Source organism: Pantherophis guttatus, chromosome 16, assembly GCF_059756535.1.
Source record: "Pantherophis guttatus breed Tessera chromosome 16, ASM5975653v1, whole genome shotgun sequence".
Lineage (NCBI taxonomy): Eukaryota > Metazoa > Chordata > Lepidosauria > Squamata > Colubridae > Pantherophis > Pantherophis guttatus.
The window spans coordinates 7,424,954-7,441,070 of record NC_142078.1 but is presented as its reverse complement, the minus strand read 5'-3'; the positions used below and the strand labels follow the sequence as shown (position 1 = coordinate 7,441,070).

The 16,117-nt window shown below is 45.3% G+C and overlaps 1 long non-coding RNA gene across 1 annotated transcript in view; it reads left to right on the top strand.

Annotated features, from left to right (window-relative positions):
• LOC117669983 (uncharacterized) overlaps window positions 1-13,699 on the top strand; it is a 65,362-nt gene extending 51,663 nt beyond the window's left edge. The window contains exons 3-5 of the long non-coding RNA XR_015730107.1: window positions 7,414-7,503; window positions 9,345-9,545; window positions 13,549-13,699. This is a non-coding gene — a long non-coding RNA (uncharacterized LOC117669983). The remainder of the gene's footprint in view (window positions 1-7,413; window positions 7,504-9,344; window positions 9,546-13,548) is intronic.
• The last annotated feature ends 2,418 nt before the right edge of the window (window positions 13,700-16,117 follow it).

Here is a 16,117-nt window from a genome sequence, read left to right as displayed (position 1 = left end):
CCAGACGGAGCATGGACCTCTCTACCTCTGTACCATCAACTGGAGTTGCGCAAAGCTTCCTCAGTTCCCATCAATCCCGCCAGGTTTTGATGACTTGGTCAATCCGATCGATTCATCCAATCCAATTGGGAGCCAACGATTCGGTCTGGATAATTAGGAAGGTCTGCTGTGCCCATGCAAGACCAATTCCTCAAATCAAATTGGGAAGAGCTGAATTCAATCAGTTCAAAGGGTGACGTCAAACTGATCCAATTTGCTATGGCTGGAGGTGCTGAAGATTGAATAAAGGATCTTCTGCATGCAAAGCAGGGGCAATTCCATAGATTGAAAGCTTCTTCGTTGCCTGAACCTTCTTAAGCATCATTAAGAGTTCCTTATCTTCTTTATTGACTTCTTCCCTACCTCCGAAACAACCTGGGATATGACCGTGTTTATTTCTGGTGACCTCTTAATGCCCTTTACTGGCCAGGAAGCTTAGAGGGACCCTTTGTTAAACTAAATGTTTATGGAGGTTCTCTGTCATCCAGGTCATGGTTCTCCTAAAGGTGCTTTTTCAGAAAGCAACTGGACTTTGATTTTCCTTGAAGAGGTTTCACTTCTCATCCAAGAAGCTTCTTCAGTTCTACAGAAAGCAACTGGACTTTGATTTTCCTTGAAGAGGTTTCGATTCTCATCCAAGAAGCTTCTTCAGTTCTACAGAAAGCAACCGGACTTTGATTTTCCTTGAAGAGGTTTCACTTCTCATCCAAGAAGCTTCTTCAGTTCTACGGAAGGGAACCGGATTTTGTTTTTCCTTGAAGAGATTTCACTTCTCACCCGAGAAACTTCAGTTCTTCAGAAACCAACTGGACTTTGTTTTCCCCTTGAAGACGTTTCACTTCTCATCCAAGAAGCTTCTTCAATTCTACAGAAGGGAACCGGATTTTGTTTTTCCTTGAAGAGATTTCACTTCTCACCCGAGAAACTTCAGTTCTTCAGAAACCAACTGGACTTTGCTTTCCCCTTGAAGACGTTTCGCTTCTCATCCAAGAAGCTTCTTCAGTTCCGAGTAAAGTAAAGAAGCTTCCCGGATGAGAAGCAAAACGACTTCAAGGAAAAAAACAAAGCCCAGTTATCTTTTGAAAAAAAGCACCTTTGAGGAAAGAAAGCCAATTTTCTAATTCCCTTCACTCCTTCCTTCTGGCAAGACCGTACGCCAGGCTTATTTATCGACAGGATTTCTGGCGTTGCGGAAACGTATCCTGAAGGATTCGTGCCGGTTCATTAAATCTAGCTTTTCTGGGAGGGGGTGGGGGGCTCGGCTCGCCTTGCTAAGGTTTTCAAGCAGGCCTGGGACAACCTGGTTTAGCTGCAGAGAAGCAAGATGAAGGGAGGCTGCTGGCGGGTTGCTGCGGGATATGCAGCAGAAGATTCCACAGCCGGAGGCGATATTGCAGATGTCAAAAATTGCTGGGGAGCAACTGAAAAGAAACTCTGTTGGCTTCCGTCGCTCTTTCTTCCCAGCCTCTCTGTGTAATGAGTTCCATTGACTTTCTTTTTCGGCCTCTTCCTTTCCTCTCTTCTTTTTGGCTGTTTATCTTTCTTTCTTTTGTTTTTTTCTTTTTAGCTTGTTTGGCTTTTGTGGATTGTTTCCTTCTCTTCCTCTCTCTCCATCCTTGTAAAATGGGCGGCCTGCTTGCTGAAATGATTGCAGAATAACAGAGTGGTGAAGGGACTAGAGATGGCATTCTTATTTACTTTCCCTAAAAGTAAAGGTAAAGGTTCCCCTCGCACATACATGCTAGTCGTTCCTGACTCTAGGGGGCGGTGCTCATCTCTGTTTCAAAGCCGAAGAGCCAGCGCTATCCGAAGATGTCTCCGTGGTCATGCGGCCGGCATGACTCAACGCCAAAGGCGCACAGAACGCTGTTCCCTTCCCACCAAAGGTGGTCCCTATTTTTCTACTTGCAGTTTTTTACGTGCTTTCAAACTGCTAGGTTGGCAGAAGCTGGGACAAGTCACGGGAGCTCACCCAGTTACGCGGCAATGGGGATTCAAACCGCCGAACTGCCGACCTTTCGATCGACAAGCTCAACGTCTTAGCCACTGAGCTACCATGTCCCATTACTTTCTCTACAGGTTTGCAAAACCTTGGAAGTCTTTTAGTCCAACTGCCTGCTCAAGCAAGAGAGTCTGTAATATTTCAGGCAGATGCCTGTCCAATCTCTCTTTAAAAACCTCCTTTTCCTTCTGCAAAAGTCTTCTTCTTTTCCTCACTCAATGACTCGGCCTATTTGCCTTTTATTATAGTCAAGAAGTCCAAGGAAACCATCCGTAGAGATGTGGGAATCAACAAGCAGCAGCTCTTCAGTTCGACTATCTGTGTTAGTAGGGCAGGATTCTGATATTTCGGGGGGGGGGGTTGTCCCTCCTCCCCTTTGATTGATGGATTTAAAAAAAAAAAACCTGCCGAAAGAAAGGAGCCAATTTTAGTTTGAAAGTTTCACCAAGAGGTTTGGTAAGAATTATCCAAATGCGTGTAATTTCTTGAAGAAAATGTTTTGGAAAGTCTTGTGATGTGATTGTTTGCTGTGTGAAATTTTTATAGGGTAGACCTTTTCATGCACGCTGCCACTGAAAAAAAAATATTTTCTAAGTCCTTCCTCCCTCCCTCCCTCCTTCCTTCCTTCTTTCCTTCCTTCCTTCCTCCCTCCTTCCTTCAGCCCCCCCTCCTTCCTTCCTTCTTTTCTTTCTTCCCTTCCTCCTTTATTCCCTTCCTCCCTCTGTCCCTTCCTCCTTCCCTCCTCCCTTCTTCCCTCCTTTTCTCCTTCCTTCCTTCCTTCCCTCCTTCCTTCTGTCCTCCCTCTTCTTTCCTCCCTTTCTCCTTTATTCCCTCCCTCCCTCTGTCCATTCCTCCCTCCCTCCCTCCTTCCTTCAGTCCCCCTCCTTCCTTCCTTCTTTTCTTTCCTCCCTTCCTCCTTTATTCCCTTCCTCCCTCTGTCCCTTCCTTCCTTCCTCCTTCCTTCGTCCCTTCTTCCTTCCCTCCTCCCTTCTTCCCTCCTTTCCTCCTTCCTTCCTTCTGTCCTCCCTCCTTCTTTCCTCCCTTCCTCCTTTATTCCCTTTCTCCCTCTGTCCCTTCCTCCCTCCTTTCTCCCTCCCTCCCTCCCTCTTTTCTTTCCTCACTCCTTTATTCCCTTCCTCCCTCTGTCCCTTCCTTCCTCCCTTCCTCCCTCCCTTCCTTCTTACCTTCCTCTTGCTGATTGCTTCTTTCCATTTTCTTTCTCCCTGGCCTAGAAAGGAAGTGTCCTCCAGGCACTTACGGATCCCATCAGATCAACTCCAAGTCTTCCTCACCACGGATAGCAGCTGCAGTCTATCCATCTGCTGTGCTCCGGTGTCTTCTGTTTCTCTCTTCGCTTGTGGCGTCCGTTGGGTCTGTTGGCCTTGATCCTTTCTCAGGTCTCGACTTTGATCTTTAATTCTCCATCACACATCTGCTGCTTTGGCCTTTGTGGTTGTAGACTGAACTCCAGGCAGATTGCCGAATGTGGTTCCGAGGAGACGTGGGAAACAGCAGCTCGTAAAATAAGACGGTGGGGGCCATTCTGTTGAAAACTTTATTAGCAAAGTCAGATGGTAGGGTGCAGGGTTATAGGAACAAGATTATATACCTGTAATAGCGTTATTTTTTTATGGCGGTCATAAATATATCATCGTGTACGTTGGTTTTATGGAGTTGGAGTCCTTTCCGTTTGTGTTTTAGCTTAAGTGTTAATTTTAACTGGAGTTGGACCAGGCCCCAGAATGGAGCCTGTTATAAATAATTTTCTTGTTTTCTTTTGTTTCCTTGTAGTCTTCAATCACGATTGTTCATTTGCCCCATTGCACTTAATTCCTGGCTTTCCATGGATAATTGCTCAATTCAGTGGTGAAATCCAAATATTTTTACTATCGGTTCTGTGGGCGTGGCTTGGTGGGCGTGGTGTGGCTTGGGTGGGCGTGGCAGGGGAAGGATATCGCAAAATCTCCATTCCCACCCCACTCTGGGGCCAGGCAGTGGTGGTATTTGCTGGTTCTCCAAACTACTCAAAATTTCCGCTACCGGTTCTCCAGAACCTGTCAGAACCTGCTGGATTTCACCCCTGGTTCAATTTTTAAACTAGAGTCCTTAAAATCTAAGACAGCCTTTTCCGAACTCAGTTCCTCCTGTGGACTTCAGATTTCCAAATTCTCAGTTCACCTGAATGGGAAAAGCTGGTCAAAATCTTCCTTCCTTCCTTCCTTCCTTCCTTCCTTCCTTCCTTCCTTCCTTCCTTCCTTCCTTCCTTCCTTCTCTTCCATCCATCATAAGAAGAGAAGTGTTCTGACCCAGCTCTCCAAACACAACAAACCCTCTGAAGTGAACTCAAAGATTCCTTTAATTAGGAGTGCAAAAAGTTTCTCTCTCACCGCAGGCTAACAAGTCCTTCCGGCCGGACAATGAATAGTTGTCTGCCACATCTATTCATCTCCGCCCCCTGCCTTTTATCCCTAGAGATAGGGTGGGGCTTTGCTAGCAGCAGTGGCTCTTCCGTCCCAAGAACCGGCCTATAGATTTCCACTGCTCTCCTCTCCTCTGCCTTCTGTGCATCTGCACTGTACCCAGCTGTTCCTCCTCTTCCTCATCAGCCACCTCCAAGCTTGGGGGCTGTTGACTCTCTATCTGAGGAATGACGGATGGCCCAGGCTCCGCCTCTGTCTCCCTCTCGGCCAGCTCCATTTCCTCTTCCCCCTTGGAGCTCCCAGGTTGCCTTGATGCTGAAATTGACTCCCACACCGCCTCCTCCTCTGATTGGCTGCTAGAAGGGCTAACAGGCCACAACAAGAAGATTGCAAAAGTCCTGAAGTAGGGAACCTGATCTACAAATCTTATGATACCATAAAAATTAGTTTTGGGAGGTGCCTTTAAACTTCTCTCTCTCTCCCGAACTTTCTTCCTACTTTCTTAACAATATGTGTTGGAAGACAAGGTATAATCCAAAAACTGTTCCAGCCCTTCTAAACCTGAATGGGTTGGGTTTTCTGGCATCTACGGGACCGCCTACTACCACCAATAGCCTCCCACCGGCCGGTACGCTCTCATAGAGAGGGGCTCCTCCGGGTGCCGTCGGCCAAACAATGTCAACTGGCGGCCTCTAGGGGGAGAGCCTTCTCTGTGGGGGCACCTACTATCTGGAACGAGCTCCCCCCGGAGATACGGAGGATCCCGGATCTGCGCACCTTCCGCTGCACTCTCAAGTCCTTTTTATTCCACCAGGCGGGCCTGGCCTAATCTTTTCCCTTTTTCTTTTTTAATATGAAAATTTTAATCTATTTTTAAATGATTGGGGTGTTTTAAATCTGTCTTGGGCCAAATTGTTTAATTCGGTTTTATTCTGTTTTTAAATTTTGTATTTTGTATTTTATCGTTTGGCTATTCACCGCCCTAAGTCCTTCGGGAGGAGGGCGATATATAAATCAAATAAAGATAAAGATGAAGATGAGGATGAGGATGAGGATGAGGATGAGGATGAGGATGAAGATGAAGATAAAGATAAAGATGAAGATGAAGATGAGGATGAGGATGAGGATGAGGATGAGGATGAGGATGAGGATGAAGATGAGGATGAGGATGAGGATGAGGATGAGGATGAAGATGAAGATGAGGATGAGGATGAGGATGAGGATGAGGATGAGGATGAGGATGAGGATGAAGATGAGGATGAGGATGAGGATGAGGATAAGGATAGAGATAGAGATAGAGATAGAGATAGAGATAGAGATAGAGATAGAGATAGAGATAGAGATAGAGATAGAGATAGAGATAGAGATAGAGATAGAGATCTGGATGGAGGAGAACCTTGGTACCTCCTTGCCTTGCAGATCATTCTGATTTTTTTTAAAACCTAATGTGTTAAGTAAGCCATCATGGCTTGATTTATGCTTACTGCTAAGCTCCTAAGGCTTGACTCACAAATCAAGGCGGTTGGATCATGTGAGCAAGCCACAGTATGACTTAGCACTACGTACCAATAGAATTGCACCCAACCCATTCTTTTGCATGGCTCCGTTCTGAAGATACAAGACCACCCCCTGCCCTCTCTACAGGGGCAGAAATTAAATCATGCAAAGTGAACTATAGATTTTGTTCCACTTAACTCCTACCCTTTCACCAGCTTCTGCTTTCTCTTCCGTTGGCAGGCCTTTATTTGAATTAAATCCGCGTCTTTGAGTGAGGGAGGGTGGGAGAGCTCAAATGTAGGCTAAAGCAGTGCATTTTGACTTTGATAGTTCTCCTTGGTTTATTCTCCAGAGGGAGGTTATATTAACCTCCTTCTTGAATTAATTCTTATGAAAAAAAATGGATAGGTTCTTGTTTTTGTTTTGTTGGGATTGTTGAGTAGTTCTTCTTCTTCTTCTTCTTCTTCTTCTTCTTCTTCTTCTTCTTCTTCTTCTTCTTCTTCTCTTTCTTCTCCTCCTTCCTTACCTCTCCTCCTCCTTCTTCTTCCCTCTTCCTTCTTCTTCCTTCCTTCTTCCTTCTCCTTCATATCTGTCTTCTCCACCTCCTCCTCCTCTTCTTCTCTTCTCCTTCTTCTTTCTTCCTTCTTCCTTCTCCTTCATATCTGTCTTCTTCACCTCCTCATCCTCTTCTTCTTCTCCTCCTCCTTCCTCCTTCCTCATATCTGTCTCCTCCGCCTCCTCCTCTTCTTCTCCTTCTTCCTTCTTCCTTCTCCTTCATATCTGTCTTCTCCACCTCCTCTTCTTCCTTCTTCTTCCTTCTTCCTTCTCCTTCATATCTGTCTTCTCCACCACCACCTCCTCTTCTTCTCTTCTCCTTCTTCTTTCTTCCTTCTTCCTTCTCCTTCATATCTGTCTTCTCCACCTCCTCTTCTTCCTTCTTCTTCCTTCTTCCTTCTCCTTCATATCTGTCTTCTCCGCCTCCTCTTCTTCTCTTCTCCTTCTTCCTTCTCCTTCATATCTGTCTTCTCCACCTCCTTCTCTTCTTGTCTTCTCCTTCTTCCTTCTCCTTCATATCTGTCTTCTTCACCTCCTCCTCCTCCTCTTCTTCTCCTTCTTCTTCCTTCCTCCTCCTCCTCATATCTGTCTTCTCCTCCTCCACCACGACCACCACCTCCTCCTTCTCCTCCCTCTCTGTACATATTTCTCTAAAAGAGAGCTACTTCCAAATATTATCAAGAGATAACGAATTGTTAAGGGGAGGGGAAGAAGCCTCTTATCTTCATTTGCATGCAGTGTTTAATGCCTTTTGGAGAATATTTCATTGGGATGTCTGTAAAAATGAATGAGGAATGATCACAATATGCTAATGGAACACGGCTTAGAACATTCGTCTTGTTCTTAGGTCTGACAAAAGCAACTGTGTTTTTGATTTGTACGATTGTTTCGTTTAATCAGGAAAGGCATTGAAGAGCTCAGGGGGGCCGAGGCAGAATTCCCTCAGTGAAGCTGATTGGCCCAGAGTGGCAATTTCAAATTTGAATCAAGGTATGGTTTTTTTTAAAAAAAATGCACTCTTTAACAAAGCCAGATCAATCAATCAGAATAGAGCTGGAAGAGGCCTTGGAGGTCTTCTAGTCCAACCCCCTGCTTAGGCAGGAAATCCTACACCACTTCAGACAAATGGTTATCCAACATCTTCTTAAAAACTTCCAGTGTTGGAGCATTCACAACTTCTGGTGGCAAGTTGTTCCACTGGTTAATTGTTCTAATTGTCAGGAAATTCCTCCTTAGTTCTAAGTTGATTCTCTCCTTGATTAGTTTCCACCTGTTGCTTCTTATCCTGCCCACCTCAAGTGCCTTGGAGAATAGCTTGACTCCCTCTTCTTTGGGGCAGCCCCTGAGATATTGGAAGACTGCTATCATGTCTCCCCTAGTCCTTTTTTTCATTCAACTAAACTAGGAGTACCTATACCATTACAGTGGTTATCCAGGCACTTCTTAAAAACCTCCAGTGATGAAGTGGCCATGACTTCTGAAGACAAGAGGTTTCTCCTTAATTCCAGGTTGCTTCTCTCCTTGATGAGTTTCCATCCATTATTTCTTGTTCTGCCTTCTGGTGCTTTGGAGAATCAGTTGACCCCCTCTTCTTTGGGGCAGCCCCTCAAATATTGAAATAGTGTTACCATGTCACCCCTAGACTGGCCAAACACTGGCCTCCGAATGAGGAAGAGGCCAAAGCTTTACTTCTCATCCAAGAAACATCTTCAACTCTGAAACGTCTTCACAGAAAAACCAGAAAGTCCAGCTGCTTCTTGAAAAAGCACTTTTGGGACAACCATGACCTGGATGACTGAGAATCTCCATAGACATTTGACTGTGATTTGAAAACACAAACCAATAGCCCCTATATATCGTGATGGCTAAAACAGGAACTCATCACCTCTATGATGAGCCTCTATGGGGCTCCCCATCTCCATGTAGAGATGGGGAGCCCCATCTCTACATGGGGCTCCCCTTGAGGAGCACCCGGAGGCTCCAACTGGCTCAGAGTGCGGCCGCGCGAGTAGCTATGGGAGCGACATGGCGTTCCCATGTAACACCTCTCCTGCGCAAGCTGCATTGGCTCCCGGTGGTCTTCCGGGTGCGCTTCAAGGTTTTGGTTACCACCTTTAGAGCGCTTCATGGCTTAGGATCTGGTTATCTACGGGACCGCCTGCTGCCACCAGTAGCCTCCCACCGGCCAGTACGCTCTCATAGAGAGGGGCTCCTCCGGGTGCCGTCAGCCAAACAATGTCGACTGGCGGCCCCCAGGGGGAGAGCCTTCTCTGTGGGGGCTCTAAACCAAAAGTTTTTATTTAAATATTACTTCATCAAATTTGAATCTTATCTCTAATCTTGAAAATATACCAATTTAACATTTAAACAAAGTTCTTAATTCAGATAACACAACATAATACAATTCACAATTATTTCCCTAAATTCTATCTATTTAACAATACCATTTATATAAAAGCTAATTTAAATGAGTTTTATTTAGTAAATCATAATCCTATATCATTTCAATTTTCTTTTCTTTTTGCTTAAATAAATGTATTATTGAAGATATTCAAATTATTACAATTGTTATAGGTATTGAAACAATATCCCAATTATTATAGCCATCAATTTTCTCAAATAGTACCATCCAACATCTCAATAAAAATTAATTCATTATATCCATTGATATTTTTTCTTTTTACATAATCTAATTTTCATATATTTTAACTTCAATCCATATTTCAAGTCTAGGTATCTGTAGCATATTCTTCTCTCATTTCTATCTTCCTTTTTTCTATCCTCTTTTTTTAAAAATTTTTCTATTTTTGTTTTTATAATGTCCGGGCCAGGTTTTCCGCCAAAAAAAGAGAGTGCGATTTGGTGATCCAAACTTCAAAGAAACTGTTCTAAAATGGTATGGAGAAGCAGAGAGTGATCCGAAAGTGGAATCGGATTGAGACGAAAATTTTGAAATGGATGATGAGGAACCCACAGCAGCTGCCGATTCTGACATCAGCGACGATGAAGCTCCCGATGAAATTGATGACCAGGTACAATCTACGTCATGTAACAATTTATATGGCAGGAACGTATCAGTGGTGGGTTTCCCCTCGTTCGGTAGTAAAACCGGCGGAAGTCCCCGCCCACTGCCCCAGATGTCGTCATCAGTGATATGCGCATTGCAACGATCCCGTTGGAAACCGGTAATAAAGGTAAGTAGAACCCACCCCTGAAATGCATTCAAATGTTCTTCTGCGCCTTTTACCGCTAGTCACAATATTGTTGTGCGATTTTCTGGACTACAGCCTGCAGCTTAAAAAACCTCGGCGATTCCCCTACTCCCCTCCAGATTTGGAAATTATTATTTTCTGAAGAAATTACTAGCGCCGTCATTCAGTGGACCAATGTAAGAATTAGAGAAGGAAGATCGAAGTTCAAGGATGGGGGCACAAAAAATGACCTGCGCGATGTGGATTTGATAAGAGATCAATACATTTTTATTTTTTTTCTTTGGGTTTTTGCTGCTCTAGACATCAATTTTCAGATTGGAAAATGGAAAGGTTGAATGTCTTTTTGCTACTGAGGTCATTAGAACCTCAGGTCTGTAATAGCATAGCCGAAATAGTACGTCTGCGGTTCAGGGTTAATATCGTAGGCCTGTGATTATAACGCCATGCTCCTTGTTCGATGGCAGCCAGAGACCCAGAGATTCTGGGCAGGGAAGACCCCAGAGTCATCCATGACAGGTGTATGCCATAACGCGAAGCCTTCACCTCGCTGTGCTAGGGATCATCGGTGTTCGTGTGATTAATTGGGCTTCTCCATTACTCTAAATTAGCTAAACAAATCCCTCACTACAGCTGTCATACTGATGTGAGGCATGTAAATTGTTTCTAATGAGCAGGGCACTCGGGGCCGGTGGCTAACACGGAAATCGATTGGTTTTGACACTCAGAGGGCTTCCTTTGAAGGAAGGCGGTGGAGACGCCTTCTCTTCTCTTCTCTTCTCTTCTCTTCTCTTCTCTTCTCTTCTCTTCTCTTCTCTCCTCTCCTCCTATTCTATTCTATTCTATTCTATTCTATTCTATTCTATTCTGTTCTGTTCTGTTCTTTCCTTCCTTCCTTCATTCCGTTCCGTTCCGTTCCGTTCCGTTCCGTTCCGTTCCGTTCCGTTCCATTCCATTCCATTCTATTCTATTCTATTCTTTCCTTCCTTCCTTCCTTCCTTCCTTCCTTCCTTCCTTCCTTCATTCTATTCTATTCTATTCTATTCTATTCTATTCTATTCTATTCTATTCTATTCCATTCCATTCCATTCCATTCCATTCCATTCCACGTTCTGTTCTGTTCTGTTCTGTTCCGTTCTGTTCCATTCCATTCCATTTCTTTCTCTTTCTCAGAATAAGAATTCTACGAATGTACAGGGCAAGTCTGGATGAATTAGTTATTCTCATCACTAAACCTGCTGAATTCCCACTTCCAGAAAAGAAAAAAAAGAGGTTGGGCTGGGATGTTACAGCGAGGTGCTCCGAATCCCCAAGCCCTTTGCAAGCAGGTTTCCAGCAACACAGCCACTTTCTTTTCAAAGGCTTGTACCGCTTTGAGTAACAATTTGGAACAACAAAAGCTTCATTTAAGACAGGGACCCCTGTGGGAATGTTCCTATTCATTTCTTTCTTTGGTGGGCAATTGTTAGAGGATGACATTTAAGTTGTTTTACAAAAGTGGCAGGGAAAATAAAATAATAAAAAGATATAACCAGATGGTTTGGCAGTTTCCGCCGAAGAGGCAGCGGAGCAGAGAGGTGGAGGCAGAAGCACAGCCCAGTCAATTTCAGACTCGGAGAGGCCTTTGCAAGTTAGCCGGTATTTGTGGAAATCTAGAGAAGATTTAGAGCCATGTTGGCGAACCTATGGAACACGTGCCGGAAGCGACACGCAGAACCATCCTGCACAGGACGTGTGGCCTCACTGGCTCCTCTTCCACGTTCCTGTGCAAACACACATGCTGGTCAGTTGGCCTTCGCCCGCACGGGAGTGCCAAAATCCAGGAGAGCAGCATTCTGTCACACATGCATGCACCCCTGCCACACCCACCAAGCCACGCCCACCAAGCTATGCCACGCCCACCAAGCCACACCTTCAGAACTGGTAGTAACTGGTAGCTCTGACTTGGGGCCAGAGCTCAATCTCTCTCAGCCCCAGGAAGCAGAAGTCCAAGTCAAAACACTTCGAGAATCTTCCTGAAGAACCTCAGGGACATGTCCAGAGCCTTGATAGTACAGTGGTCTACGCACCCTGTTATTAACACAGCTGCCTGCAATTTACTGCTGGTTCAAATCTCTCCAAGGCTCAAGGTTGACTCAGCCTTCCATCCTTTCTAAGGTAGGTAAATTGAGGACCCAGTTTGTGGGGGCAATAAGCTGACTTTGTATAAAATATACAAAAGAATGAAGGCTATTGCTTAACGCATTGTAAGCCGCCCTGAGTCTCCGGAGAAGGGCGGCATATAAATCAAATTAAAAAAAAAAAAAAGATAGTCACTGTGGCTAACTGGGAAGAGTTGCATTCGTCCAAAGAAACTTAGGACTGTTTAGATCTAAAAATAAGCACTTGTGGTCACTTGACTCTGGCAGGGTTTTTTCACTCTGTATCATATCAAGGCTGATGTAGGAGGTAACCAGGCTGAGCCCGAAGGAGGAGTCAGACATGTCATAAATCATGAGTCCCTGTGCACCCACAAGAGATCTAAGTCCAACCCACTTTAAATGCCTTTCTTATCTCCCGCTCATTTCCCTTGACTGTTAGTTGGCCAGATTCTTGTAGAGAGTTTAAGCTAGCAATAAAATCTTTATACTCATTTGAGTTGCCTGAATCTCCTGATTTTCCTGGAGCTTGACAGCTACCAACATCTGGATAACCACTAGCAGATAGCAAAGAAACACCAAAACACGTGTGTTACTCAAATCTAACGAATAAATGTCCCAACAACTGGACTCTTGAAGTTAGTTCACACAATGCCTCTTTCCTTAATGCTCAGTTGCTGAACAACAGATGTTGTTTGAGTATTTCTGTTCATGAAGAAAGCTGCCTTCATGAGTAATCCAGAATTTAAAGTTCAGGTGCAAACCTTCAACTAGCCTTGCGTGTCTCCTTGAATCCGGGCAGCAGCTGTGATGTGAATTCAGAATGAGAAACGGGTGGTTCCTTGATGGGTGAGATTCTCTAAGAAGAACCTCTTCTGAAAAGAAGCCCTTTAAGAGAATGGGGGGAAAAAAGAAGTCCCTCTAAGAAAGGGACGCAGTGGCTCAGTGACTAAGACACTGAGGTTGTCGATCGAAAGGTCGGCAGTTCAGCGGTTCGATCCCTAGTGCTGGGTAACAGGGTGAGCTCCTGTTACTTTTCCCAGCTTCTGCCAACCTAGCAGTAAATAGAAAAAATAGGGACCACCTTTGGTGGGAAGGTAAAAGCGTTCCGTGCGCCTTTGGCGTTGAGTCATGCCGGCCACATGACCATGGAGACGTCTTTGGACAGTGCTGGTTCTTCGGCTTTGAAACGGAGATGAGCACCGCCCCCTAGAGTCGGGAACAACTAGCACAGGGGTCAGCAATCTTAAACACTCAAAGAGCCACAAAGGTCCTAACTGGAAGCCCCCATTCAATTCTGGAGCCGACCGGAAGTCTGGTTTCCCCATCATAGTCTCCTGTTAGCGTGGCGTCCTTTTTCCTCTGCTGACCGGAAGTCTGGTTCCCCCACCATAGAGTCTCCTCCTAGTGCGGCATCCTTTTTCCTATACTTGTCCTAACCGAAAGCCCTATCAATTGTAGAGCCGACCAGCAACAGGGAGCCGCAGCAGAGGGATGAAAGAGCCACATGCGGCTCCAGAGCCGCAGGTTGCTGACCCCTGGACTAGCACATATGTGCAAGGGGAACCTTTACCTTTATCTTTACCTTAAGAGAATGGACATCACACTGCATTTGTTCCCAACTCAACTGGAGGACATCTCGCCTCCAGGGAATCTTCAAATCGCTTTCTTTTTCTTTTTTGTTTCAGAGATAATTGCGAGAAGCCCCAAGGATGTCCCCGCATCCCTCCTTCTGGTGTGTAGTTGATTTCCCACCCACCCACCCACGTTCTTCTCCCACAGAGACAAAAAAAGAGACAGCAGCCGGCACTATGATGTCCTTCAGGAGATCACAGGCGAGCACAAAGAGAAACGGTGGTACACTGGGAGGGGAGAGGAAAAAAAAGGAAGGAGCTAAAAAAAGATATTAAAAGTTTAAACACCGTTTCTTTCCAAGCTGCTAAGCAGCTTATTTATCCCAGCATGAGATCACCTTTAAGAGCTTTGATGAGAGAAGGCTGGGTGGGTAATTGCTGGGGGACGTGGAAGGCACTGACTCACCAGCATGGCAATCTTTGGTGGGGGCGAGGGATGGGATGGGATGGGGGTGGGAGAAGGGGATGGCAATGAAGATGGACAAGGAAAGGGAGCGTATCTGGAAGCCGGGATTTGAAATTCTGCTACATCCTGACAACGGCAAAAGCCCTCTAGCTCCATCTGACATCTACACCTGTCCCTGAAAATGGCAAATCAAACCTTAATTGGTTCTTCAAAAAAAAAAAAAAAACTAATAAAGGGCAATACAGACAGAAAGATGAAGCATTGACGAGGTTATTACGGGGAATGGATTTTAATTTCGTTTTTTAAGGAGACGCGCTTAGGGCTTGTGTGAAATTTCTCAGCCTTACGAGTGAAGCTCGCCGAAAGCCCTTCGTTTCCCCCGATTCGGTTCCAAGAGCCACCATTTCCCTCTCGATCTGAACCGTATCCCATGGAAAGCTATGGGACTGGGTGAGCCTCATTTCATGGGTTGTGCTCATTTTTTTTTATCACAGTTGCATGCACCCTCAATGATCTGTAGCTTTCTTTGGAAGCCTTGACGGTCTCTGAGCTTGGTTTGTTTGCCTGCAAACGTTTCATCACCCAACTAGGTTACATCATCAGCACGATTGAGTGTTTATATACAATAGCTTGCCTTGCCAGTGTTGGTGGAGGTATAGTTCTCTCCTCGGTAGTTCCTTGATTGAAGAAAGGAGAAGAACAAATTCTCACCAGTGCTGGCATGGAAAGCTACTGTATATAAACAGGGAGCAAATCCCACTCCCTTCTAGCACTGATGATGTCACCTAGTTGGGTCATAAAATGCCTGCAAGAAAACAACCCAGCTCAGAGAGCACCAAGGACCCCACAGTCCTCCTCCTTCTCCTCCTCCAACTCCTCCTCCTCCTCCTCCTCCTCCTCCTCCTCTCCACAGACCCCACTTTTTTCTTGGACTGATGATGTCCCCTAGCTGGATAAAGAAACATCTGCAAGAAAACATCCCAGCTCAGAGAGCACCAAGGACCGCACAGTTGTCCTCCTCTTCCTCTTCCTTCTCCTCCTCTCCACAGAACCCACTTCCTTCTAGGACTGATGATGTCACTTAGTTGGGTCATGAAACATCTGTAAGCAAACAATCAAGTTCAGAGAGCACCAAGGACCTCACAGTTCTTCTTCTCCTTCTCCTTCTCCTTCTCCTCCTTCTCCTTCTCCTTCTCCTTCTCCTTCTCCTTCTCTTTCTCTTTCTCCTTCTCCTTCTCCTCCTCCTCCTCCTCCTCCTCCTCCTCCTCCTCCTCCTCCTCCTCCTCCTCCTCCTCCTTCTTCTCCTTCTCCTTTGATACCCCACGGTATCGAATACCCCACGGTAGACAAACAGGGACAAAATCTCTTGCTTCATATTTTGGAGCGGCAGGTCCTGTTTTGAACCTGGTGGCGGGAGAAGAAGGGCAAGATCGGAAGTGAAGCTCACTTGTCTGAGCCTAGTATTTCCCTTCCCCAGGAACACGCATGTTCTGCTGGACTGCATTTAAGTTTTTCCACTTTAAACCAGGCTGGAGAATTCCGAGAAGGAAATTTATGCATCGTGTGAAGTTTTAAGCCCTGCTCCATTCTGCACTGCCTGGTCTTTTTATAGCAGCCAGCAGTTTGGGTTTTTTTTTTAATAAGACCTTGGGCGCGCTTTCTCTTCCTTCTAACCTCAGATCCCTTCCACTCCAGATGTCAAGGATTTGCAGGGAGGCAAATTTGCATTCCAAGCAGGTACCCTCCTCCTCGCTTTATCTAAAGCCCTTCCCGAATGAATTTTGAAAGGAAGACAGCGACTTTCCCAGAAACTGGAGTGACGAGCAGCTCCCGAGCGCCCTTATTTTAAGGGACGTTAACATCTGTTTGCAGAAATACGGGAAGTGGGACTGAGATACAGTTGTCCGTAAAGGCAGACCATCTCCGCTGTCTAGAATAGCAATAGCAATAGCACTTAGACTTATAGACCGCTTCACAGTGCTTTACAGCCCTCTCTAAGCAGTTTACAGAGTCAGCCTATAGCCTAAACCCCATGGCACAGCTGATTGTTGGAAATACCGGTTCAGAGGAACTGGTAGCTTTTTTTTTTTTTACTACCGATTCGACTGAACTGGTAGTTTTTATCACTATCGATTTATCCAAACCGGACCGAACCGGTAGCATTTCTTCCCTGTGTCCATCCATCATCTATCTATCTATCTATCTATCTATCTATCT